At 42.3% G+C, this 26,608-nt stretch overlaps 1 protein-coding gene across 3 annotated transcripts in view; it reads right to left on the bottom strand.

The window, feature by feature from the left end:
- KCNH6 (potassium voltage-gated channel subfamily H member 6) overlaps positions 1–26,608 on the bottom strand; it is a 150,695-nt gene that overhangs the window by 46,624 nt on the left and 77,463 nt on the right. The window contains exon 1 of one of the 3 annotated variants that reach the window (XM_072111178.1): positions 23,133–23,290. The exons of the other annotated variants lie outside the window; for them this stretch is intronic. The gene's annotated coding sequence lies outside the window, so the exon portion shown is untranslated. Of the gene's footprint in view, positions 1–23,132; positions 23,291–26,608 lie in introns of those variants that run through there. 3 annotated transcript variants of the gene reach the window in all.

Below are 26,608 nucleotides of genomic sequence, written 5' to 3'. Positions count from 1 at the left end.
TGGCTTCCATGAGTCTTATGTACTTATGCTTCCCCAGAAGTTTACCAAAAATCTGACCAGGCTGAAACCTGACCAGCGTGAACATAAACCTCACATAATGAATGATCACATCATGTCTGAATTTGTGTGTGAACAGCGTGGAAGCACTGCTACAAGTCACACAGATAATGATGAGAATCCTGGTGGATCAGAGGGAGAAGAGGAAGAAAAGGATGAGCCAAATTAGCAATTGGAAGACTCTAATCCGCTAAACTTCACTGTTGCTGGTAACCCAGTATATGACCCAGGTACAGGGGAAGAGTAAACCCTAAACTCCAGGTGATGAGTGGCTTAAATGCCAATCAACTACATGGAGAACGTAAGGTAGAGGGTTGTGGTGTTCAGCATCTGACAGAAGAAAGGGAATGTGATGGTTCGAAAACCAGTATGAAGAAGCAACATCCTGAAAAACCTAAAATGGAAATTGAAGTCATGGATGGTGTCATTCACCAAAAAGGTGATTGTGATGCGCTGATGAGAACTCTGGATTTGATTAATATGGAGGAATCGCTGTCCGATCTGGAAGAACTCCAGATTCTGCAGGTACCTGTTGTTGTTACTTGTAGAGGTGAGCTACATTTGTATGAAGAGAAGCTGGCCAGTAAAGGTGTGACAGAAGAGGAGCATCTGCTAGATAACACATTACCTCTGACTGAGGAGTACCAGGAACTTTAAGTTAAGAGAAGTGGTGAGATGAAAACATGGGCAGTCCTGTCCCCAAGAATGTCACCAAGGAGAGAGAATCTAGAAGGAGCACCAAAGATGAAGAAAAAGAAAGGGAAGGTTAAGGTGGGCTACACAGAGATAATTAGCAGTACAAACACCCCTTGGTCTACAGTGTGTAAAAAAGAAAGGTGTCATGCATGGCCAAAATCCCCTTATGTGAAATTTGTTGTAAGGGTGACCCCAAATGTAACTGTACCCCAACGCAGGAACTTTGACCCGGGAGGGGGGGGGTGTTTTGATCTATGTGAAAAAGTCCTACAACCTTTATCCGGGGGTGGGGGGGGGGGGATATGTGGCAGAGTAGCTGCCACTACAGTAGATTTGGGTGTATAATGAATATGTAATATCCATAAGCTGGATGGATGTGGGAAGGCTGGGTACCTGCGCAAGCAGTTTCCACTGAAAGAACGTGCAAAGTCTATTAGAAAACTGGAGCACAAGTAAATGTGGGCTATAGTATTGCTTGTGAACAGTCGGGGCTAGAGAAAGATTTCTCCCTATGCTGGGACAGAAGTAAATTTGTCTTGTTCTGATTTCTGATTTTATGATAGGGTACAGAAATGTATAAGGGGACCTGCCATAAAAAAATGCAGCAGAACATGCTTAATGGACAACTACCACCAGATTACCGTTGGAAGAGTGTGCTTACAAGCCTGCTCATTACCTCTAGGGGGCGATCACACTGTTTTTGGCTAGTTACAGGACATCAAAGTGAGAACTCCTTCCTTGCGTTGCCCATAGTATACTAGTGCAGCTTCAGTGCAGCATGCGTGACATTTGCAGACAGCCGGCTAACATCACAGGCTGTATGCGAGCTGTGGGTAGGGCCGTGGGGTGAATATTGAGTGGGGGGGGGGGGGCTGCATATTTAGTGAACGGCGGAGCCATGAGGTGCTTAGGTGACGGGAGATTGAGCGCCTCAGGCTTATTTACATATTTTTATTTTTTATTTTCTGCGGAGTACTGATGTCATCCCCTAGAGGTAACAAACAGGGTAAGGACAGTCTACCATCAGTAATCTGGTGGTAGATATCCTTTAAGTTCTATTGTGCTCCTGACCAATTAAGTTTGGTAAATTTAATTATTAAAGTACACCTTTTGTTACAGAGGACCCTTAGATTATATAAGATAATATAGTACTCATTAATTGGTGATGTAACCTTTCATTTTCACACAGCACACAGAAAATAAAAGGGTAAAATTCCCTCTTTGAATGGTATATTAGATTGAATAAAGATCCAGGTCCATAAAGTCCAATCTACAGTCCTAAAATGATGATCCAGACTAAAGCCCACATTTATCAAAAACAATGCAAACTGCACTAGGTGAAGTTCGCCTGTGATGTCTGCATTGTGTGCCTGACTGTATTGAGACGCTCATTCATCAAGAATTTTGGCACCCCCTGCACTGCTCCGACAGAGAGTACCAACTTTTTTTTGGTGAACCTTTAACATAGAGCATGCGACACAATTCTGTCAGAACTTGCACGATAAATGTTACGCACTGTGCGACTGTGCACCGAAACACCCCTTCAGTACAGAATTTTGTGTTGCGTCGGGTATAGTGCAGCAGCGTCACAAATGTGTTGTGGACTTTTTATAAATACATGTGTAAGCACTGAAAAGAAAGTCCAAAGTATGCAGGGGCTTTAATAAATGTGGGTCAAAATCTAAAGACCCCATACGCTACGTAACAGTTTATTGGTGTGGCTGGTGGAAGACCATGAATCTGATATTAATTACATATCTTAAAAAAATGGTCATTGAGATTAAGGTCCTGCAAAACCACTTTTCAAAGAATTGTCCCATTTCTAACTGTTACCTCCAATTCACAAGATAACAATCTGATTGGTAATGGTTCAACCATAGGGACCTCCACCACCAAACACAGTGAAGTATTGTTTCCCTAATTTGTGGGAGTCATAGTTGAGCCTGTGTCCTGCTGCTCCATTCAATGTCGAGGCAAGAGACAGAAATACATAGCTAGATTTGGATCTAGCTATTAGGTCGATAGCTATTACTTTTGCTGGAAACTATTAATTCACTAGAGTACAACTAGGGGTTAACATAGTTTAAGAGAAAGAAAAACTGCACAAGTAGATTCACTCTTTAACAAACATAATGAGAGGCCTGAAGTTTGACAATATTCACATAACAAGTTCCCCAGGGAAAGGCCGATACGCATGTCCTCCGGTCTGTGCTTACAGGAGGCGACATTGCACCTCCAAATCCCTAATGTGCTAATCTTACAACCGCAGGTGACACTCTGTTCTTGTGATCTGAATGTCAACACTTGGAAACCGACAATGGTTTTTATTTTGTTGTTTAATTCAATTCCTGATAATGAAGGCAACAAATAATATAGTTCCATATGCTTTTTCACATTGTTCCCGAACCACACAATAAACATATTCATGAAAGATCCAACTGATCAACAGCGGGCAGATTTAATAATCTGTTGAAGACAGATAATGCCATGCCCCCTCAGGCGCAGCCCGATGTATCGAGAGACTCTGGCCTCTTGATGTATCCGGCAGCCGGCTGGACAGCGTTTATTTCTATGCCATATCTTGCCTGCCGTAGAAATATTCAGCTTTGAAAGTTTCCATTGTGCAGCTTGTGGAAGCGCCCACTCTGCCGCTGGCAGCTCCACGTGCCCTTGATGGTGAGTTAATTAATTAAACTCTCTCCTCTCTTCAATGAGAGTTGAGCATGTCCTATATTTTGTGGCTCCCTGGCTTGGAGGAGAATTTCTTGGTGAAGTGTACCTCTCTCCAAAGTTGTTGTTACCTGTGATTTTTTTTGTCATGGCTTATATATCAAAAAGGTATTGGGACTCATTTACTAAGGGTCGAGCAGTGCACTTTTGTAGGCCTGTGAACGTTCTTCATGGCTAAAACAGCCTGCACACAAGAAGTGTGTGCACTGGGATTGTGGCACACGTGACCCTTTTGTGGCGCTGCTGCGCTGGCTTCCATGCAACACAAATTATGGGCCGACTGATTTGGACCGAGCACCGTATTTAACTTTGAAATTGTGTTGCACGCCCTATGTTAAAGATGCACCACAAAAAAGATGGTGAACTCTGTCGAACCTTAGCGGGGAAGCAACACATTTCAGGTGCATGATCGCCGCATGCTGAATTCTAGACGGACAATGCACTTTCAATGAACTCCAGAGGCATTGCAAGTAAATGTGCCCCATTATGTCAACTTGGTTGCATAAGCTATGACCAAGGTCTCCAAATGGACTCTGAGAGCTTTTTGCTGTTCACCAACCGGTGCCATCCAACCTATTTTTGAGCATTGCCATGTTCTACATTTCTCCCTTTTTATGATACCCTTAGAAGCTCTTAAATGCTAAAAATTTAACTAGCCAGACAGAATCAACTTTCCATGAATTGGCTCATCTCCAGGTATACATCATTGGGATTTTTTTTTAAGTTGATGAGATCAACTTTGTTGAAGATTGGGAGCTCTTGGCCTTCAAGCTGACACTAGAAGAATTATGATACCTCCCTGATAGTACTACACATAGGGGCACATTTACTAAGGACTTTGCACCGCATATCTGATGGACTTTGCACGTTCTTTCAGGTGAAAACAGCTTGCACCCTTGCACCCAAATGAGGGGGGTTCCAGCACCGTATTTAACATGCAATGCCTGTTGCACATCCTATGTTAAAGGTGGACCACAAAAAAGTTGGTGAACTCTGTCGGGCCAGTGCTGTGTCACACGCAGCATTATATGCGCAAAGAGCACTTTTAGTGAAGTTTTTCATTGTTCATCTATTTGGCTCACAAGAGCCCTAAGGTCTAGTCGAAGTTCAAACCCGTTAGGTGAAATAATAGGTCCCTTCCTGCTGTGTGTATTACAAGTCTTATGTCTTTGCATCTGTACAAAAATTACTTAAACAAGAGGTCAAGACGGGCTTTACTCCTATGGACAGGAGTTTCTATTGTTTAGACCTCCTAGGCCATGGGCAGCAGAGGGCATAAAAAACAAAAGCTGTTGTAAGAAATCCCGGGAGCAAAATCCTTTTACAGGGATAAGATATCAAGCATCATCCTTAAATAATAATGCAATGAGTCCCTGCATTCACACTGAAAACATGGACTCCTTGCTTTAGATGTACTATGATACCTGGAGTCCCCTCCCTAGAGCAGTCAGGCCAAGTTTCTCAAACACATTTCTGTGAATAAGGCCTTACCGCTGATTGAGGTTACACAGCTTGGGACAGATTTCTTAAAAATGTCTAAAATGAGACTGGCAAGATAGACAGACTTTTATATCACACCAGATTTTTAAAGAGTCTGATCCTGGATGATATATCTGCCTATAAATAAGACTGTGTAGTCTAGCTGTGTGCTTCCCCTTAGTTGGCTTAGATAACGCCAATGTGGATGTGCACATTTTTTGTGCACATCCTTTTTCTATGAAGCCACATATATTTTAACTTGGCAACATCTCCTCTGCCATGCTAGTTGTAAAAGAAAATTTCTTCTGGGGGTGTTACAACACTAGAGATGGGTGAATCGTTTTGAATGAAGTGGTATTCGATACGAATTTCACGGAAAATTTGATTCATCAAGAATCCAAAGTTTCTGCTGATCCGTGGGAACAAAATGTTTTGCCCTCTTTTTTAGCTAAATGGGCGCGAGCACAACGTGTTACATGGAGCAGAGAACGCTGGGAAGGAGAAAGGAACACCCTCAATGACATGTGCAGATCTGTAAGCCAATCAGCGACCGCTGTGATGTCACACAGCCCTATAAAAACTGTCAGCCATTTGCAATCTCTGCATTTCACACTGCATGTGCTGTCTGTAGCGTCCAGCTGCTTTTACTGTACTGTGCTGTAGCGATTTCTGCTCCAATCCCAGGGTGTGCGTTTAGGGGGATCTGTATACCCCAAATAGCAGTTCTTTTTTGTTACTGAAGCAACTAGGAAGAAATCAGTTTCATATCCACATAGCTGCTGTAGTGATTTCTGCCCCTCTCCCAGGGTGTGCGTTTAGGGGATCTGTTTACCCCAAACAGCAGTTCTTTTTTGTTACTGAAGCAACTAGGAAGAAATCTGTGTCATATCAACACAGCTGCTGTAACTACTCTCAAGCCGTGCATGATAGGTAGTGGTTGACATTTTTGGTGACAGAGTTTATTCGTTGACAGATACCACTCTTTACTTCCACAGTGCACACTCTACACTAGGGCAAAACTTAATAGGTAGTCCTCTAGTGGGGAAATGCATGGTCCGTGGTTGGGGATGATTACATTTCCACTACGGACCAATATGCTTTCTGTAACATGGACGGAATGCACTATACCAGTGTACACCGTGCAGTGTTACCCACATATTTTGGGACTTTTTCAATAATAGCCCATAATTTGTGAAGAGTGTGTTACATTTAGGTCTCTTTTGTGATACCGTATTTAGGTACTCTTGCGGTACCATATGGCTGGAATTATAAGTTCCTTTTCATTGGGATTTTATATCTGTCTATGTCATGACTGTATACCATTTGTCTTATATATATAAGACCCACTCCTTAAACCTATGAGAATGCATACTTTGATATGTTCCAATATATCCTATTTCTCTTTGCTAGGAACACTTATTCCCTTACTCAATATGACACTTACTGGATACGTAGATTGGGCGCATGCGTGCGCCAAAAAAACGTAGATTGGGCGCACATGCGCCAAAATATTATGCGCATGCGCGACATGCGCAGTTAGTGATCTGCTCTCCACCACATTTTCTGACATGCGCACTGACGTTTTTTGTGTCGCGGGCTGCGCCTGATCTGTCGCACTTTTGCTGGCATGCGCAGTGAGGACCATGAGACGCGGATAGCGTCCGATCTGTTTCAGTTTACAGCCAGGAGGAGGCCCCACACAGGTGAATGCTACACTTATCTACAACAAAAGTATATATTGTTTATGTTCACTTGATCACAAATGTAGACATTTATGAAATGCTATTATATGTATGCATCATCCATTGATTGTTAACTATTTGATCACTGTTACATTGTACTATATGCACCATGTGCTTTTGTTTACTTTTATGTATGATGTCACTGCACTGTGACTATATATATTTGTACAAAACTTTACACACATTGCTTGACAAAGGCTGAGTTAACAGCCGAAACGTTGCTGGAGGTGGAATAAACACGTTTGTTTGTTCACAACATTGGAGTGCTGCCGTTTTTCTTTGCTTCACACAGCTGCTGTAGTGATTTCTGCTTCTCTCCAAAGGTGTGCGTTTTGGGGCATCTGTTTAACGCAAATTACAATAGTTTTTTGTTGCTAAAGTTGAGAGCAAGAATTAAGTGTCAAACCCACATAGTTTATAGAGTGATTTTCGCCCCAATTACAGGGTGTCCGTTGTGGGTTATCTGTATAATGCAAATTCCCATACTTTTTTGTTGCTAAAGTTGAGAGCAAGTAATATTTCTCAAATCCATGTAGTTTATAAACCATTATGTCAGACAAAAAGGTGGCAGGTGGAGCAGGCAGAGGTCGCAGCACAGTAAGGGGACGTCACAGAAGGGGTTACTCTGTGAGGCCAGTACTACCGTTGTCATTTAGCGGCAGTGTGTTGATCAACAACCCAAAGGTTGTTGATTGGTTGATTAGGTCACCCAATTCTCAAATATAACATCTGACAACCCCAGCCAAGAGTCCGTGGGTTTGTCAGATACAACAATTAGTTGGCATGGCCCAGGAGCAGGTCAGCAGGTCAGGTCACCTGTCCTCAACCAACCTCTGTCCTGTTCATTTCCCTCTGCCAGAGAACTACTAGGTGGTCTGGGTTCTGTGCTACTTTACAGCGAGGACAAAGTGTTTGAGGACAGTCATCAGCTGCTTGGGGTGGGTGACACTCTGTGGCTTTCCATGTTGCTGGCACCATGTTGCTGCCACCTGTGGGCTCCGGCTGCTGCTTCTGCTGACAGCACCTCCACACTCTATCATTGTGCCACCCCTTTCACACCTCTGACCTCATGCTGCTGCTGGTGTTACCTTTGCAGATCTTTTTTGGCAAAGACATGATATTTTCAGGAAAAATGTAATGTATGATGCATGAGGTGTCTCTAATCTTCAGATTCAAATTTAAATTTAAAATTTCAACTTCAACTTCATTTCAAACTTCGTCATTGTGCCACTTTCTGACCTCCTGTTGCTGCCACCTCCACACTCTGCCATTCTGCCACTCTGTGACCTACCATGTTGCCACCACCTCCACACTGTCATTATGCCACTGTGGCCTACCAGGTTGCTGCCACCTCCACACCTCCTGCTGCTGCTGCCGCCACCACATCCACGCTCTGTCATTGTGCCACTCTGTGGCCTACCATGTTTCCGCCACCTCCATAATTTTTCATTGTGCCACTCTGCGGCCTACCAGGTTGCTGGCACCTCCACACTGTTATTGTGCCACTCTGCGGCCTTCTCCTGCTGCTGCTGCCGCCACCACATCCACGCTCTGTCATTGTGCCACTCTGTGGCCTACCATGTTTCCGCCACCTCCATAATATGTCATTGTGCCACTCTGCGGCCTACCCATGCTGCTGCCAACTGACCGCTGTCTTCCTGGAACACCCTGTGATTTCCATAATGCTGTTTTCACCCTCCACCACTCTATGACGTTGCCACTATGTTTAGTTTTCCCCTTCATTTCATCTGTCAGAAGGAATGGAAAGCCTCAGGATGCATAGCCAAAAGCAGGAGTGGATACAGAACACAGAGGAAACGCAAATATCCCATTTACTGGTCATCTCTGTTTTGGATCCACTCCTGTTTGTTTTTGGCTTGAGCAATACTGGATTATTGACCAATTGAAAGCGGACACTGACAGATGAAATGAAGGGCAAAATGATCAGTTTTTGCCCCCAGCTCAGTCCTTTCGAGCTGGCACAGACGTTACCTTGTCAGGCTGCTTTCCCGCTTCGCTTATTTGGTGAAGTTGGCCTATGTAAGTGCACATGGAAGTGAAGAGTTAAGCGATTCTAAGAGTGGCGGCTGTCATGTGCGTGTCATACTAAAACACAGCATTGTTTGAAGACCAAACCACACTCCCTATGCATATTTGAGCATGGCACAATGTTCTACAACACCCTACAGGCTCTCTGCAGCCAGGAAATACCTGTTTTTTAATGTGATTCTTCATGATTCAGGTCGAATTGAATTTTTTTCGAAAAATTGGGTGAATCGGGTCAAACCGAATTTCAACAAATTCGCCTATCTCTATACAAGACGCCTTCTGTGCTACTGTCCAGTGTAACAGTGGTAACACCCACTATTAGCATCATTTAAAAAATTGATTTTAGAAGGAGGCAATGTACAACAAATATAAGAAGATTACCACAGTCACGGTGCCTGGATCCACGAGTATATCATGTTTATCATGTTACATTTTCTTGGTAGATTTCCTTTAAACCCTTGATAAACATGGTTCAAGGCATTTAAGCAGAGATAATGAAATAATTCTCTCTTAAACAGACTGATAAATATGCCCCAATCTCTTTCAGGGTTTCTATGTGCACAATGTGGACGTTGCTTCTGTAAGTTTTCTTCTTTTTTGTGATTATTCTGATAATAAAAAGTCTTCAGAAGCAAAAGTCGAGCCCCACCATTGATCCTGGCAGACTCCTTTGCAGGAATGTGTTAAATCGTGTATAAATCGTGTTCCGGCGCTATATCCCCCATGTCACTACTGCTTATTTAGAATTTATAAAGAGATTAACTGGTGTCGCTCTCTGACTTATGCCTTATGACCTCTTCTGAAAGGACAGGGTGACATGTAGCTGTGGGAGACCACATAGAAGCAGGACCCACCTCCTGGACAATCTGGTCATGATGCTGGCAAGGTCTTTCCCTCTCTCTACCTCTTCATCTGATTAATTTTTCATATTAAACCAAAACAGATGGGACTGAGATTAAAAGGAAGGTAGGGATTTAGCAGAACACAGACTCGCATTCCTTTCACAGTGAGGCAGAGTTAAACCTGGGGGTGGGGGTCTCCTTGCTATGGTGCGGCTTTAACCCTTTACCCGCTGTCCAGTGTAAACACAACCCATTTTTGTAAACAGATTTGGCAAAATTGAAACGTTATAAAATCAAAACTGCCATTTAAAAAAGAAAACGAATGAATCAAATATATGATGTGATGTGTCGCGGAGAGATGAAACGTCCGTAGTTTGAGGAAATGTGCGCTTGTTAACCCTTTTCAAGTTCCTGGAGATTAGGATTTGCTGATAGTGGAAGAGTTAACATGGTAATGTCTAAAGAACCTTATTAATTCTGAGTATTTGGTGACGTCCTGAGGCTTAAAATCCTATAATGAGTTCCCAAGAGTGAGCGGTGGCTTTATACCCTCTCAGCTGGACTCAATTCTGAGGCAGAAGAAGGAACATTGTGCAATATTGTAAATACCATTGAAATGGGAACAAATAGTGTCTCCTGCATCTCCTCAACATGTAAAACCTCTACCCTTATCCAAAGGAATTTCTAGGTTATTATAAACCTCTAACATCTTCTATATCATGTATCCTACTCTAACCAGCTTCACTATAGTATTTCTTCTTTTTGCAGCCAGCAGACAGATATGTAGCTCTACTCAAAGTCTAAGACAAATCTACTCTATCTATGGGCTTGGTTAGCTATACGCCATAACTAATTAAAGTAAGTTTGTTAAAATGCACCCGGTCATAACCCTCCTAATAAGACAAGCCCACATGTCATCGTGCATGTGTCGCTTCCCCGCTCAGGTCCGCTGGAGTTCACCTTCTTCTTCCTGGTGTATGTAAGTGAGTTGTCTTCCGGCACAATTTGAATCTTAAATCCCACACTCAGTCCGAATCAGTCGGATTGCCCGACGGCCCACCCCCCGATTTCTATCATATGAAAGCTGCACCAAAATCCACGTGCGACACAATCCCTAGTTAAATACCTGTCACAGCGATGCAAATCCCCCAAAACTTTGAAAATCAGACGAAAGTGCGATCCGCGGACCCTTAGTAAATAAGCCCCAGCATACCAGTATCAGATGCTACTAGACACAGAGGAGTAAGTTCCTATCAAACCCTGGCACCAGGAGATATAGATTTTCTTACCTTTCCTATCTTTGTTCATAAAGATATATAATAAATAAACTTCTTTCCTGTGGAGTTAACCAGACTCCAAGCAATACTACTTTTATTCTTCTTTGTGAATCTCCATCATCAATGTGGCCTTATTTTCTTAAAGCCACTTTGTCAGCTTACTGGTGATATATAAACTTTGACAAGAATTTAGTGATGGCCTCAAAATACGGTCCTATTGCACCAATTAAAATTGAGTCCCTCAAAGCTACAGTACACTACAATACAGTCCCTACGTACTACAAACATTGCATCTAGTTACTAAACAAGTAATTGGCTATTAAGAAATCAGAAAGTTTAAATCCAGTTGTTTTTACATAATTACGGTAATTTTATTATTTTATAAATATCAATTTACATTGGAAGCACGCACCTTCGGTTATGTGTGTGTATTTAGGAATGGAATCTTATTTTTAAATAGTATTGACATCATTGCCATTCCCCCTATTTGACCCTATTTAAACTTTGCTAGATCAAGTAATGTGTATGCTATGTTACAGATGAAGAGCCCAGTATGGCAGTGGTACCAACCTTTTTGTTTCCGGGGAGTGGCTGTACCCAGATTTTTTCGGGGTCAGGTAACCCCCTTACCATGGTCCCCGGGAAAAAATTGTGTACCTTGCAAATTCTCCATATCTAACGCCAACCCATATAATGTGCAATTACCCAAAGCACTGAATGCCCCCTTTCTTGCAGATGCCCCCTTTTCTGTAGCCCCCTCCTTTTGCTGTTGTCAGTCTTTATAAGAAGGGGGCCACAGAAAAGGGGATTATATACAACCCTTTTTCTACAGCCCCCATCACACACATAGAGGCACATTTACTTAGCCGTCCCGTTGCGATCCCCGCCATGCGTTGTCCGATGAGGATTCGGGTTCGGATTCACTAAGCTCCTGCGTCTAATTTCCTGCATCTGTTGCTTCCCCCGCTGAGGTCCGCCAGAGTTCACGTTCTTCTTCCCGGTCAATGTGAGTGCTGATGTTGCGACACAATTGTAGCAACCTCACATTAATGAAATATCCACAGCAGTGCCCCCATCAATGGAATGTCCACAGTAGAGCCCCCCTCTGGCTTCTCTGCGCAGCTTCAGGCAGAGTGGGCAGAGTGACACTGTCAGACAGCGGCGCCTCATCATAGTGGGTGCGCACAAGCAGCATAGACATGCCTTTGCCCACTTTGCCTTAAGCTGTGAAAAGAAGACAGAGCCAAGGGGTGGAGAAGCTGGAGGTAAGTATAAAGTTTTATTTTAAGCTTAAGTTCATTGGTCGCGGCCCAGCAGTTGGGGACATCTGCAGTACGGGCTTGAAACGCGTTTCTATCTGAATAAAGATGAAATGATTTTAAGAAACCCAGGTCTGATGTGTGCAGCGCATTGATGAAGAGGAAAACGAACAGTCATCTTTTCCAAAGCTACAGTACAGTGATAATCTTATCTCTTGCACGACAGACAAAGTCAAGGTCTAAAGGTCTAAGTACCAAAGCATGCATTAGGCTGGGTGCCGAGCAGTCTTAAAGGTTTGATCTACAGATTTGTATCAATTATATACAGTGTGTTTAGTCTGACTGTCCCCATCATTGTATCCCCTCATACACATTAAAAACTTTGTGTTGACATTGCAGAGAAGAAAACATGTTCCCCTGTAGTGATTATCTTTAAGATGCTTCCTAGTTGCCAATACATAATGGTATGTAACAGGATGAGGACCGTGTACACTGCTTTTGGATACTGTATGGTCAGTATAGCCCATGCATTATTTATACTCCAATTTATGAGCTGCTCTGTGTCAGGCTAATTCAGGAACAGGTTTCCTTCCCAGAGGCAAATTATGTTAATAGTTTAAAAGAGAAAAAAAAAGATTAATGATAAAATGACGACCCCACAATGGATAGGGAAAAAAGAGACTAACTCTTTAGATATTATGATCATGGTTACACACTGGGTAGACGTTCTAAAAATGTGCATAATAAAATATGTCCATAATTGTGGTTGACTGGGCTTTGTATTATATATTTGTTGTATAATGAAAAGTGGTAAAACTTATTATAACTGTTTAGAATAAATTAAAAAAAACTTTGTTACCAAAAGCAACCAGTCTGAGCAATATAGTAAATGAAATATGCATCATGATTGGTTGCTAGACTGATCATGATGCATCCTATATACGAAATATACCCATAAGAGGGTCTGTGATTACTAACTATAACCCTTCAAACGTGGTGGTCTAATAATCAGCACATCTGAAGGTTCACTTTCCTGTAATCAGGGAAGCCATTGATCTGTTACGGGAGCAGAGTAAAGGCTTCCTGAATTACATTATTGATTCAAGTTTGCCTTTGACAGTATATGGTATAAGTCAGGGGTGCACAACCTTTTATGGCCCAAGAGACATATTCTCATACCCTTACCCTTCGAGGGGGGCGCACTATTAACCAAAACCCTATATGCAACCATAGTACAGAGTAAATACCCCCCAGAAACCACTACTGCATAAAACTGCATTTGTATAGTAATATAGACCTTAGAGCAGACTACAATACAGCGCACAAACAAAGCAATATTAATGATGGTGGAAATTGTCTGAACCCATGGAGTAATAATAGTAAATAACTGACTGCAGACAGGGGCTCTGTTACACCTGAGAACTGTGCCCACCCAGCACTATAACACTGTCCCCTATGTACAGGAATATAACTACTATAATACTGCTCTAAACTCTTAACCCCTTGCCGACGCGCGCCGTACTAGTACGGCGCGCGCGGGGTCCCGGTGCATGGAGAGGGCTCGCGGGCCGAGCCCTCTCCATAGCCGGTAAGTCTTTGCTGTATATTGTCTTCACCTCGATCGCCACCGGCGATCCGTCGCCAATACCCGAATACCCGAGGCTACTTCGTTTTAACCCATGCATTACAATGTGCTAATTGCAAATTGTAATGCATGGGCAGTAAAATCCACATATACTGCCATACAGTAGTATGGCAGTATATGATAGGATGAATCAGACTACCTAGGGTTAGAGTACTCTAGGGAGTCTGAAAAATAGTAAAAGTAAAAATAAAAAAAAGTAAAAAAAAAAAATTATAATAAAAAAACCCTAAAAATTCAAATCAACCCCCTTTCTCTAGAACTGATATAAATATAAATAAACAGTAAAAATCATAAACACATTAGGTATCGCCGCGTCCGAAAATGCCCGATCTATCAAAATATAATAACGTTTTTTTCACTGCGTTTAACCCCGTAACGGAAAATAGCGTCCAAAGTCGAAAATGGCATTTTTTTGCCATTTTGAAAAATATAAAAAAATTTATAAAAAGTGATCAAAAGGTTGCACAGTCCCAAACATTATAGCAATGAAAACGCCATCAAAATTTGCAAAAAATGACACTACCCACAGCTCCGTACAACAAAGTATGAAAAAGTTATTGGTGCAAGAAGATGGCAAAATTTAAAAAAATATTTTGTACAGGTGGTTTTAATTTTTTTAAATGTATGAAAACATTATAAAACCTATACAAATTTGGTATCCACGTGATCGTACCGACCCAAAAAATAAAGTAGACATGTCATTTGGGACACAGAGTGAAAGCTGTAAAATCCAAGCCCACAAGAAAACGTTGCAAATGTGGTTTTTCACCATTTTCACTGCATTTGGAATTTTTTTACCGCTTCCCAGTACACGCCATGGAATATTAAATACTGTCACTATGAAGTGCAATTTGTTACGCAGAAAATAAGCCATAACACAGCTCTTTATGTGGAAAAATAAAAAAGTTATAGATTTTTGAAGTTGGTGAGTGAAAAATGGAAGTGAAAAAACTAAAAAATGCCAAGTCGTTAAGGGGTTAATATATACGGCCCATGCAGGTTTAACATGATGTACTGGAGCACAAAGTGCCAGTATATGATAAATTCCCTCCTATTTGTTGCATTCCACTATTATTTTAACAACTTTCATTATGCCATAAAAAACGAACATAAGAAATGTTTTTTCCTACCTATTTTCTTATCCTACCTAGAAACAAGTTCCCACATGTTGGCCCAAATATATCAAAACTGGTGCACTGCGCCTACTTTTAGTCTGCTTTCTTTTGTGCAAGTTTCGCCACATTATTGAATAGTGTCACATACTTTGGTCAGTTTTCGAGCAGTTGCACCTATTTTTTCTTGGCGCACTTTGCTTCATGCTTTTACATAAGAATTCTGGGCATCTCATTAATGAATGAGCTGCAAACTAGGAAAACAACCAACATGCCCCTATAGGTGGACCGGATTATAAGGCGCACCATCAATAAATGCCTGCTAAAACAGCTAGGTTCATATATAAGGTGCACTTTATAGTCCGGAAAATACGGTAACAAGTGTCGGACAAAATGCAGCCGTGACACAATCGTGGTGCACGAACATAATAAATACATGTGTAAGCTCCAAAGACACTTTTATATTCAAACATGGAAAGTAAACTGGCAAAGACACAATGATATAACTGGGACAACAAGATTTCAAATTGCTTGTAGATCCCCTTGTGGTCCATAGCTACAGTGGGGGAAATAAGTATTTGATCCCAGACCAAAGTTTTCCCACCTACAAAAAATGGATGTATGCATGGAGAGCAAAAAAAAAAAAAAAAAGCATATTGGAGCAAACACCCATCACTAACACCCACGATGGGTGCCCTATGATTAATACAGCCAGGATTTAAAAGACAGTGGCGAGTGGGTGCCCCCATCTTTGTTATGATTGTCGCTCCCTGTGATGATTGGGGAGCAACGCTCTATTACCATGACAGCCTCGGGTCTTTGGAAGACCGAAGGCTATCGATTTTTTAGTAGATCTATTACAATGCGCGATTATCACATTGTAATAGATGATGTGGAAAAACCTCATAAACTGCCATACTGTAGTATGGCAGTATATAGTAGGATCTATCAGATAGCTTAGGGTTTAAGAACCATAGGGGGGCTGAAAAACATGACAAATATTTTTAAGTAAGTTTTAATTAGTTTAAAAAATATTTAAATAATTAATAAAACCTAAAAGTTCAAATGACCACGCTTACCGATGTAAAATGAAACTATTTAAACCATGGATATGTAAGGTATTACCGCGCCCCAAAATGTCGATCTTTCAAAATATAAAAATGGTTATTCCCAACGTTAGACCATATAACAAATGTCCAAAATACCACTTTTTAGCCATTTTGCAACATAGAAAAAGATTTACAAAAAGGCATTAATAGGTCATTCAGTCCTCAAATTGGTAGCAATGAAAACGTGAGCTCATCCCACAAAAATGAAATCTTACACAGCTTTGTACACTGACATATGAAAAAGTTAAATAGCGTCAGAGGATGGCTAAACTAATTTTATTTTTGTACACAAGATTTGAATTTCTTCAAATTTCTTACAACACAATAAATTGTGTATAAATTTTGTGTCCCCGTGATTGTACTGAACCAAATAATAAAGTAGAGGTGTGATTTGGAGTGCAAAGTGAAAGTTGTAAAAACTGAGCCCACAAGAAAATGGCACAAATGCATTTTTTTCACTGATTTCACTGCGCTTGGAATTTTTTTTACGCTTTCCAGTACATGACATGGAATAATAAATACAGTCACTATGAAGTATAATTTGTTTCCCGGAAAATAACCCCTCACATTTCTGTAAATGGAAAAATGAAAAAGTTACAGATTTTTGAAGGCGGTGAGCGAAAACTGAACGAAAAAGGCTCTGATCCGAAGAGGTTAAATGGATTCTATAATATATATATACCATCCTACCCAGCAACATATTGCTAATTTTACTTCAACCTCCATGTAATTCCCAATTTATAAAATGATGAAGTTACAAAATGATAAAAATCAAGACTGTCTTGTAATAGCTGTGTTATGAGCACTGTCCGGATAGTCTCCAGCTGAGTTGTAATCCAGTTGGGCAGAGATACATGTTACACAATTGTACTTGATGAATACGCAATGTCCTCATAGCACGTTCACAAGCTGCGTCGCTCCTCTTTGTATTCTAGTGGCGTCCTCAAGTACCTTAGCAGAGTATTATTATTCTGTGTCTCTTTCAGTTCATGCTATGGTATGAAGAACCAATATGTAAAAATGTTATATATTTGTTGCAAGTAGTAAATGCTTATATTTAGAGTGGCACATGTTCCCCTGGCAGGAGGCTCTGTACTTGTCTGTATCAGTGAGAGATCACTGGGGTGCACACAGGCAATCTGACAGGCGCTGGTAATAACATCGGATCTCCGGATCTCAGTTCTACAGAGAACACTTTATTATACATTTTCTCTGTGTTATCAGTTTAATATCATTAGAAAAGTGCTTTTCTTTGCAAACTGTGTCAAAAGATCATTTCAAGACCTCTGAAAGATATTTGCCAAATTATTACAAAAATGATGGCATATTTCCTTGACATTAGAAAGCGGTGACCTTTGAATAAATCACAGATGAGACAGTCTAAAGTAGTAAGATGAGACCTATGAAATGTATATGATTATAAGCACAGCTTTTTTTATATATTTATTTTTATATATGAAATGTCCTTTCAATTTGCTTAAATGAGGCTTAATAACTTCTCAATAAATTCACCAAATTTTACCCTATTAAACTATCAGTCCTTTTAGGTAGAGAAATCTCCTTTCTAGATTTTTATAGGTAAAGGAGGGGGATTTCACATAAAAGATCTATCCACAGGATAGGTAATCTAACAATCTGCTTAGTGGGGGGCCTGATTACTGGGATCCCCACAACAAAGTTAACGAAGCAGCCTCCGGACGGTCCAATCAATACTATGGGAACATCCAAAATTGCCAAGACAACGGGAGAGCCTGAGATACCCAAGCACCGTGCTCTACAATTTCCAACACTCCCATGGAGAAACAAGGCGCAAGGAGGACCACTCAGGTAAAGCTGTTACCCTATCGTACAAGACATGCACACTTTTAGTAATGTTTTATTATAGTCTCTCCTTAATGTAAAATGAAAGATGTCTAGCTCCCACAACAACCTTGTTAGCAGAGTAACATATGGATAGTACATGGGGGAAATCTTAATAAATGTGAATGATTTGGAGTCACAGCGTTGCCTCCTAATTACTGCTGTGCATATTAATGTTCACAGTGAGAGCAAAGGGAAAAGCTTCTCTGCTCAGCATCAGGTGGAGATCACTCTGCACCTAGCCCCAGACTGCTGCTCTCGCATACTAGATAATACAACCCATTCATGATCTCCACCCTGGGCACCGGAGTGGCCCCTCCTCCATTCTGTGTGACTACTTCCAAAGGAATTAATCTTTGGGATTCGCAGTAGTTAAATCTGTACCAATGTTATATAACAGCAGAGGGCAGGGGATGGAGAAGGAATTGGACACAGAGCAATCTGAAAGGTCAACAACAAGTGTTTATCCGAGAACAGGGTGGCAGAGATACAGGGAGGCAGAGATGAGGGGAGAAAGATGAAAGCAAAACTCAATAAAGAAAAATTTAATGTAAAGTTTAATGAAATATATACTTTGCATCCGCCATGTCTCCCATCGTTTTAACATATGTGCTGTAACAGTTCCCTGCTTATACAGTCAACAGACCCCTAGGCTCCTATTACATAAGGGTTCTATGTCCTCCATTTGTGGGTATCTTTTGGAGGTTTTTTAAGCTTCCCACAACACAGGAAGACTGGAACGGCCTGGCCCACGGAGGAAAGCTGTTGGCTTCGAGGCGTCTGGGCACGCTGCGAACACCAGGAGCGTCAGGAACGCTGGAGACAAACAGGTCACAGGAGCGTCTGGGAACGCTGGAGACACAGGAGCGTCTGGAAACGCTGGACACACAGGAGTGTCTGGGAACGCTGGAGACCATGGAAGTTCCTTAGGGCACAGGAGATAGGGCTTTCACTTACAGGAACAATGCTGAAGATCCGGCGAGGCAGGAAGGGAGGTGCTGGATTATATGGCTGAGCCGGATTAGCTAGCGCCAATCAGAAGGGCACTGGCCCTTTAAGGCTAGGAGAGCCAGCGCACGCGCACCCTAGTGACCGGGGACACGCGCGTCCTGGTCCAGAAGCAGGAGCATTGGAGAGGTGAGTACGAGCCGGGGGGTTGCTGCACTACAGGGAAGGGAACGGGTGTAACCATGATCCGTACCGAGGATCGCGGGTGCGGACGTGACAGTACCCCCCTTTAGGGCTCCTCTTCCTTTCTTCTTCAGCCTCTTCTTTCTTTTCTTCCACTTCCTCCACTTTTTCTTGGTGAGGGAACACCTGAGGAGGAGAGCAGAAACTGTCAGGCTGGGAGAAACTGTAATGACACCAAGAGAGGTCACTCCCAAGACCCCAAGGTTTTGGCGTCTCCTGGACAAGGAAGAAAGAACAGGACAAACCCTACCGAAGTGCTTGAAACTGGCACGAGATAGGCCGAGGTTATCCTGGTGGACGTCTGGATTGTCCTTTGGCAAGTGAGTCGAACACTGTTAACTTGCATTGACTCCCCTGCAAGTAGTCAGGCTGGAGTGGCTCTTGGCAAGCCGGAGGCTAGAGTGGCTTCTGGAAACACAGAGACAGGAGCGGCTCTTGGAAATCCGGAGGCTGGAGTGGCTTCTGGAAAGCCGTAGACTGGAGTGGCTTCTGGAAAGCCGGAGACTGGAGTGGCTTCTGGAAAGCCAGAGAGAGACTGGAGTGGCTAATGGAAAGCCAGAGGAGAACTTGGAAGCAGTGGAAGCAAGGCAGCCGGCTGGAGAGGTTCTTGGGAAACCGGAGTAGAGCTTGGAAGCTGCGGAAGCACGGCGGCCAGCCTATGGAACACCGGAGCCAAGCTAGGCAGACATGGAAGCTGGACTTTAAACTGCTGGGAGTCAAACAGCTATGGAGGTGAAACGGCAAGCTGGAGAGGCTTTAGGGAAAGCGGAGCCTGCAGTTGGTGGGAGCTGTTGAAGCAGGGAGGTGACTCTGCCCAGTTGCTCTCCCTGGTAGGCAATGAGTTGATTCTGCTGGGCAACCATGCTGGAAAAATCATCCAGAAGCTGATGAGAATTCTTGACGAAGTCCTGGATCCTAGCGGGGTCCATGGCCGGATCTTACTGTCACAGTTCGCTTAGGGACAAACTGTCAGAGTCTCTATGGGAAGAGTCTGTGGACCCTCTGGAGCACTGTGGGAGATGATTATGGTACTAGCCGACAACCGCTGTGGCAGCCAAGGTAACAGGGGGCAGGAGGAGTTGTCCGCAGTCCTAGCCTGGGGGTGACAGCAGGAGTATGGCTTGGAAGTAGGAGTTTGCACATGACACAGGCAGACTGGAACGGACTGGTCGACAGAGAGCTGTTGGCTTGGAGGCGTCTGGGAATGCTGGGAACACAGAAGCCACCATAGCATCAGGAAGGCTGGAGACACAGGAACGTCTGGGAACGCTGGAGACACAGGAGCATCTGGAAATGCTGGAGTCTATCTCACGCCTCTTCTGGAACAGCTTAGGGAATCTTGGTACGGAAACCATGGAAGTTCCTTAGGGCACAAAGATAGGGCTTTCACGCACAGGAACAATGCTGAAGATCAGGCGAGGCAGGAAGGGAGGTGGTGGATTATAAGGCCGAGTCGGATTAGCCAGCGCCAATCAGGAGGACGCTGGCCCTTTAAGGCTAGGAGAGCCGTCTCGCTCTGCCCAATGTAGGCCAAAAAGTAATATACATTTTAGTTTAGTTTAGAAAGTTGATTCCTCCTGCCAGCCTCTGCCCTAATCTATAGTGTAATAAACTTGGAACGTAGGTTACAAATTTGTTAAAAACTTTAGTAATGTGTAAATTAAATGCAAAGGCTACTGGGGTTGCTGCTGAGCGCAGTATATCCACCAGGCCAGACTACTCCAAACCTAGGATCCTTAATTTACATGATAGTTTACATATAAATAATATAAAGTTTTTAACAAATTAGGTTAAGTTCCAGGATTTTTAAATTACAGAGTAGGGTTCAGGCCGACGGGAGAAATCTACCAGATCAGATCTTTTGATGCCAGATTCCTCATGGTAGATCTCCTTTAAACAAAAGAAGACATTTATTTTTTTTTACAGAAGCTGTACTAAGGAACACAATTGGGAACATTTACTTACAAGGACACTCGAGTTCACTAAAAGTACATTGTCCGTCTATAATGCTGCGTGCGGTGATTCACTAAGAACGAGCGCCAGAAATCATGAATGCGTCGTTCCCCCGCTTAGGTCCGACAGAGTTCACCATCTTTTTAGTGCATCTATGTGCTAGGGCTTGCGACACAATTTGAAAGTTAAATACCGCGCTCAGTCCGAGTCAGTCGGACTGTCCGACGGCACCCCCCTCCATTTGTGTCGCATGGAAGCCAGAGCTAAAAAAGGGTCGTGTGCGACACAATTGCAGTGCAGACACATGAAGAATGTGCACAGACCGACAAACGTGCAGCGCAAAGCCCTTAGTAAATGTGCCCCTATGTGCCAGACAGAGCACCGTCTGATTTCCACAAACCAATTTGATAAAACATTTGGTAGCAGGCAGGTCTTAGTGCCACTACTGTGGAGTGGTGGCATATAGTTGGCATATAGTTTCTGCCCTGTATTGATTATGACGGCACAGGAGCATATATTAATAAGCAGGGTTAGACCCATAAAGCCATACTCTTAAGTTGCTGTGTTGTGAAGCGGTCTCATCTGTGAATAAGGAAATTATGCACATATTGTAAATCCCTCTCTATAGGGTGGGAGGCAGACACCACCTCCTGTCCCTGTGAGATGGAAAATCCACAGACATCTCACTACTGCGTGTCACGTTTAATTCCCGTCTGTCTCAGCGCTTCCATGTTATTGTAATCGTTATGAACATGGAATTATCCAGTGACTCTAACATAACAGATGTCATTGAAACAGCAGCCATGACAGGTGACTGCTGGGCACAGCTTGGCATCTCACACCACAATGTGCTGGCCAAGTGACTGACTTCAGAAGTGCTCAGAGATAACACAAAATTTACAGTTAATTCCCCAGCGTTCCTATACCCTGTTTAGTAACTACAGCACATAGTGGCGCTGACATGTTGTCAACATACAACTTGATAAACCCTTAGGAATGTCAATTTGCTAACTGAGAGAAATAATGGCACACAAACTGAACAGGCATGGTTAAAGGGGTCTTCATGCCCTATAAGAGAATATTCTTCAAGTACATCTAGTTCTGTTGGGCTTGAGCCACAAAATTTTTACATCGGAATGGAGTTCATGTAATACTTTGGGTGCATCTGGCTTAAATTTTCTGGGGTTCATGAAAGTTGATCCAAAAACAATGAAAGTGTCTCCAGCAAAAAACACTGAATTTTATTTATTTCAAAACACTAAAAACATAGCATACGCTTAGCATTGGCAAGGGGCCCCACACTCCCGGTCAATGTCCATAGGAAGCAAACGGCCACACAGCAATAAGAATAGGACCTGCTCTATGTTTTGTGTCAAGTGTCACCACACCATGCCTGTGCACAATACAAGTTTATGGAAGCCGTGTGCATGAGGACTTAGTAGGCAGTACCAGTTCAAACTTTATACTGTAACATCGTATTCTAAAGGAGTCCTATATAAAACTATCCTATACAGAGTACCTACATGAAATCAATCCAGTGTTGCAGAGACAGATGGAATAGGACTTCAATTTCTCTAAAGTGGTTGAGGTTTATGTGATCATTTCCAAGATACTCATTTCAAGGCAATATACCAGCTCATTTGTGTAATATAAAGCAGCATCATTTACTGGGAACCCTTGTCCTGTATCTGCTTATATAATTCCTTTTTATGGCCCCGTTTTCTGAAAAATGAACTTTTAAAGATATGCTTGTGAGCCTGAGGGACTCTGGGGACATCACCAGAGCCCCTTCGGTCTCCTTTGTCTCCGTTCTTGTGCCTGCCTCATTCCTCCTACCACCCAGCCAGAGAGCCAGTGTCATCACCCACACTCAGCCATTACTGCACATGTGCGGCCCTCTCTTCAATACACAGCATATAAGTGATACTGCTTTATGATACAGCAATGTGCTGGTAGATTTCTCGAATAAAACGTAGAAGCAGAACAAGAAAGGGGTATAAGCAGAAGAAGAAAAAATATGGTTATTTTTAGGTAGCAATAAGTAAGGGAAACTGGTGCCTTTGTTGAGATCACCAAACTGATGAAGTAACAATATCCATGACTAGGTAACAATTTTCAGGTTATCTCTCACCTTGAAAATGGACTGTTGATCACCTGTTTCTTCTTAAGTTTCTGCTTATTCTTTTTAAATGGCCTGTGTTTCTAACATTTTGTCCAGTATTCTCTTCTAGTCATAAATAACTGTCTGCCCCGTTTCTTCTCTCCACATTCTTTGCCGCGTCTGTCTATTCCTTTGGCGCACTCACCCATTCCGGTCACATACCCCGCACATTAGTTGATCCAGCTTGTGACTGCTGCATCTGCAGTTTCCTCTATTGTAATTAACTATCTGTCAGAATACCTCCCAGTCAGTGTCTGGCTGTCAGATAAAACCCACCAACTTCCACTATTTTATCCATCAAATTAAAATTTACAATAAGGAAGGTTGTGACTGTCAACTTGCTACAAATATGACATGGTTCACTTTTATGTGCCTTGTTTCTGTCATAGTCTTTGTGTACCACAAGAGCTTTTTGAAGAAAACCTATGTAACTCGGATTACATGCCATGTCTTCCAGTTGGGCTCATGCAATGGTAAGCCTATTTGATGTTATGACATAACTGATCCAACATCTCTAAAATACAATGTAAGAAAAAAAACCTCATAAAAGATTTCTTCTGGGTTCTTGGCACTATTCTTCCCTCCATCATCTGTTTTTGTTAGCATAATAAGACTACGGTCTATCACTGGCCCCTGATGAATGCTGCTATGGAAGAAAGGTGAGAAGAAATCCTTTTAGTATATTACATTCTCACAGGCTGATGGTCTATATTTTATTGACTATATTGGGTATATGTCCTGTCCATTTGGAGAGAAAAAACATTATTGTGAAAGAGTCCTAACTGGCCTGATCAGACACAGTAAGGCCACTTGCACGCAAACGTTTATATATGGCTGAGTGCTCCTGTTACATACCGCTTTAATACAGGTAGCACACAGCCACATTGACTTCAGTGGACAATACGGTCATCTATTTGAAAGGTCATATTGCCCGCCATATCATTTCAGAATCATGCGACTGTGCCGGAAAAGTGTCCTATCTTTTGCCAGATTTACGGCATGGCTGCCCTACCGTCTGTGGAGAGAGGAGGGGTGAGGAGCCTAGCAACAGCCATTTTTCATGAATGCTCATAAACTATTGTCTATAAGTGCTCTATTAAAAAAAACTGTTTTGACTAGGGATACTTTTCAGCCAATCAGTCACACAGTCCATTGAAATAACAACAGTGGGCACTGATCTTTTAAAAAGTATTGCATTTAGGACAGATGTGTGCCCTCCATTAAAAAATATTCTTGTGTGGGTTTGCCCTAACCATGACTCATTGTTGGTTTCATTCATTGACAGTGAATTAAGTTGGTGGAACACTGGGTCAGCTCCAGGTTTCAGTGGGGGTAAACTCACGTGGGGGCCCCCTCATGTGTTATTTTATATGGAGCCCCCTCATGGTTATTTTATATGAAGCCCCCTCACCCTCTATGGATTCCTTATATTCAAACTTATGTGGGCCCCCTCAGCAGCTCAGGGCCCCCGGCACTTGCCCAGGTACAGCCACCACTGGTGCCGGCCCTGGTGGTACAGTCTCAGGTCTAACCATTAATTTACAAAACTTTATTTTAAAAGAATATCCTAAGATGCCCATAACATACAGTCTCAAAGATGCCTTTGTATGTAAAGATTCTTTTGGTACAATAACAGGTAAAGTGTTCAGGCCGATGGATTCCAAAGATGCCCCCCTAGCTCTGTTATATATTAAGAGTTAACATAGTATTTCCTGTAACCTCAGACAAGTGACAGTGCATATGCTGAAGGGGCTAATAACACTGTTACAAAGCCTATTATCCACATTTACTTGTGAATTCTTATTCATGAAGGATTCCCCCCGATTCGCGTCCCTGTTCCCGTAGATCAGCAGCCTCATTAAGTGTAGAGAACAAAGCACATCCCGCTGTTTTCTTCTGTTAAATCAATTAAATGCAAACTCCGGCTGAAATTATTTTAACTATAATAAGGTTTCCACTTAATAATCTCGCTGCATATAGTGGGGATTTTTTTTTGGCCGTTGTTCACGACTATGGTCGGAACTTGCTCTATTATACCATAATAGATGACTTTGATTACTATGAGGCTACTTAGAATTAGCTGGCATACGTTTCTACTTCCAATCCTCTCATTAGAGACATAATGAAGCTGGTTGATATGAATCAGGTCTTCATCTTTCTGACCTTTTTGAGACAGGGGCAAATATGGATATTAGTGGTATACAGAAACATAAATAAACCTGGGATTTATTATTATTGAATGAATTTATGGGCATTGTGGTCCTATGATGCATATTAAGTTAAGATGAAGAAGGTTTAGAAGCCCTTAATATGGCGCACGCTACACACTCCACAGGAATACTGCACATAGTAGAGACTGCACTAGTTTTAAAAATGTGGGTCACTGAATCTCCTTTCCAGCTCAGTAGTGGATTATAACATAGGCAGTTTTGGGTCCAAGCCTTCAAAGGGGCCCATAGCCCCCCCAATCACCCATAACATTTGGGACTGAGAAGGACTTTCACACATTTGTTCATGCTCTCAATACACATGTACACAAGATTATATTTCTTATTACTCATCCTTATAATACAAGAACTTGGACATAATACACTTAAATGTTCTTTCAATGTGACTGAGACCCCAGGTTTACAGTTTTATGGGAAGCCTTACTTATGTATTTCCAGGTGCCAGTCTGTCAGTATATAAGTATTCTGAGAAGTAAAAGTTAAAAGAAAAGCATGACTATTGGGCAATTTTCCAAATTATGTTATTTTGTTTTGCATAAGTTACATATTTCTATTTATTTATTAGAAGGTTCATCTACATTGTTTTGACTAGTTAACAAATGTCTTACAAGGGTTCTCTTCTTTGGATAGTGCATTTAAGTTAAAATTGTTCCATGTAAATGAGATGATCACATATTGGGGCTGCAGACGCACTTTTGTTGGACTTTCCGACGTTTTCGGGTTTTGCCCGGCTGTGAGAGGTATTTAACAGGGGATTGTGTCGCATGTGATCGGATTTAGGTGCAGCTGTGCTGGCTTTCATGCAACAGAAATCGGGGGTATGCCGACAGACGATCTGACGGATTCGCACTAAGCGCGGGATTTAACATTCAAATAGTGTCACAAGACCAATCACTTACAAGCAACACATGCAGGATATCGGGCACATGATCTTAGTGAATCGCGGCAGAGTGCATAATCATCGGACAATGCACTTTCTGTGAACTCCTCTAGACGGGTAAGTAAATGAGCCCCATTGTCTTTGGGGGAATCCACAGATTGGATTTAAAACATAATTACATCACAGGACACAAGCAGAGCCACAGATTTTAGAGCAGGTCCTATTCCTCTTTAAGTTTTAGGCACAGGCAGTCTTTTCTACTGTCATCGGTAGGAGTGTCCCACATGGGCGGCAAACAATAGATAAAGCGTTAGTATCCAGGTTTTTTTCTGTCATGA

The sequence above is a fragment of the Engystomops pustulosus genome, chromosome 6 (genome assembly GCF_040894005.1).
Source record: "Engystomops pustulosus chromosome 6, aEngPut4.maternal, whole genome shotgun sequence".
Classification (NCBI taxonomy): domain Eukaryota; kingdom Metazoa; phylum Chordata; class Amphibia; order Anura; family Leptodactylidae; genus Engystomops; species Engystomops pustulosus.
This window is presented reverse-complemented; position numbering and strand designations above follow the sequence as displayed.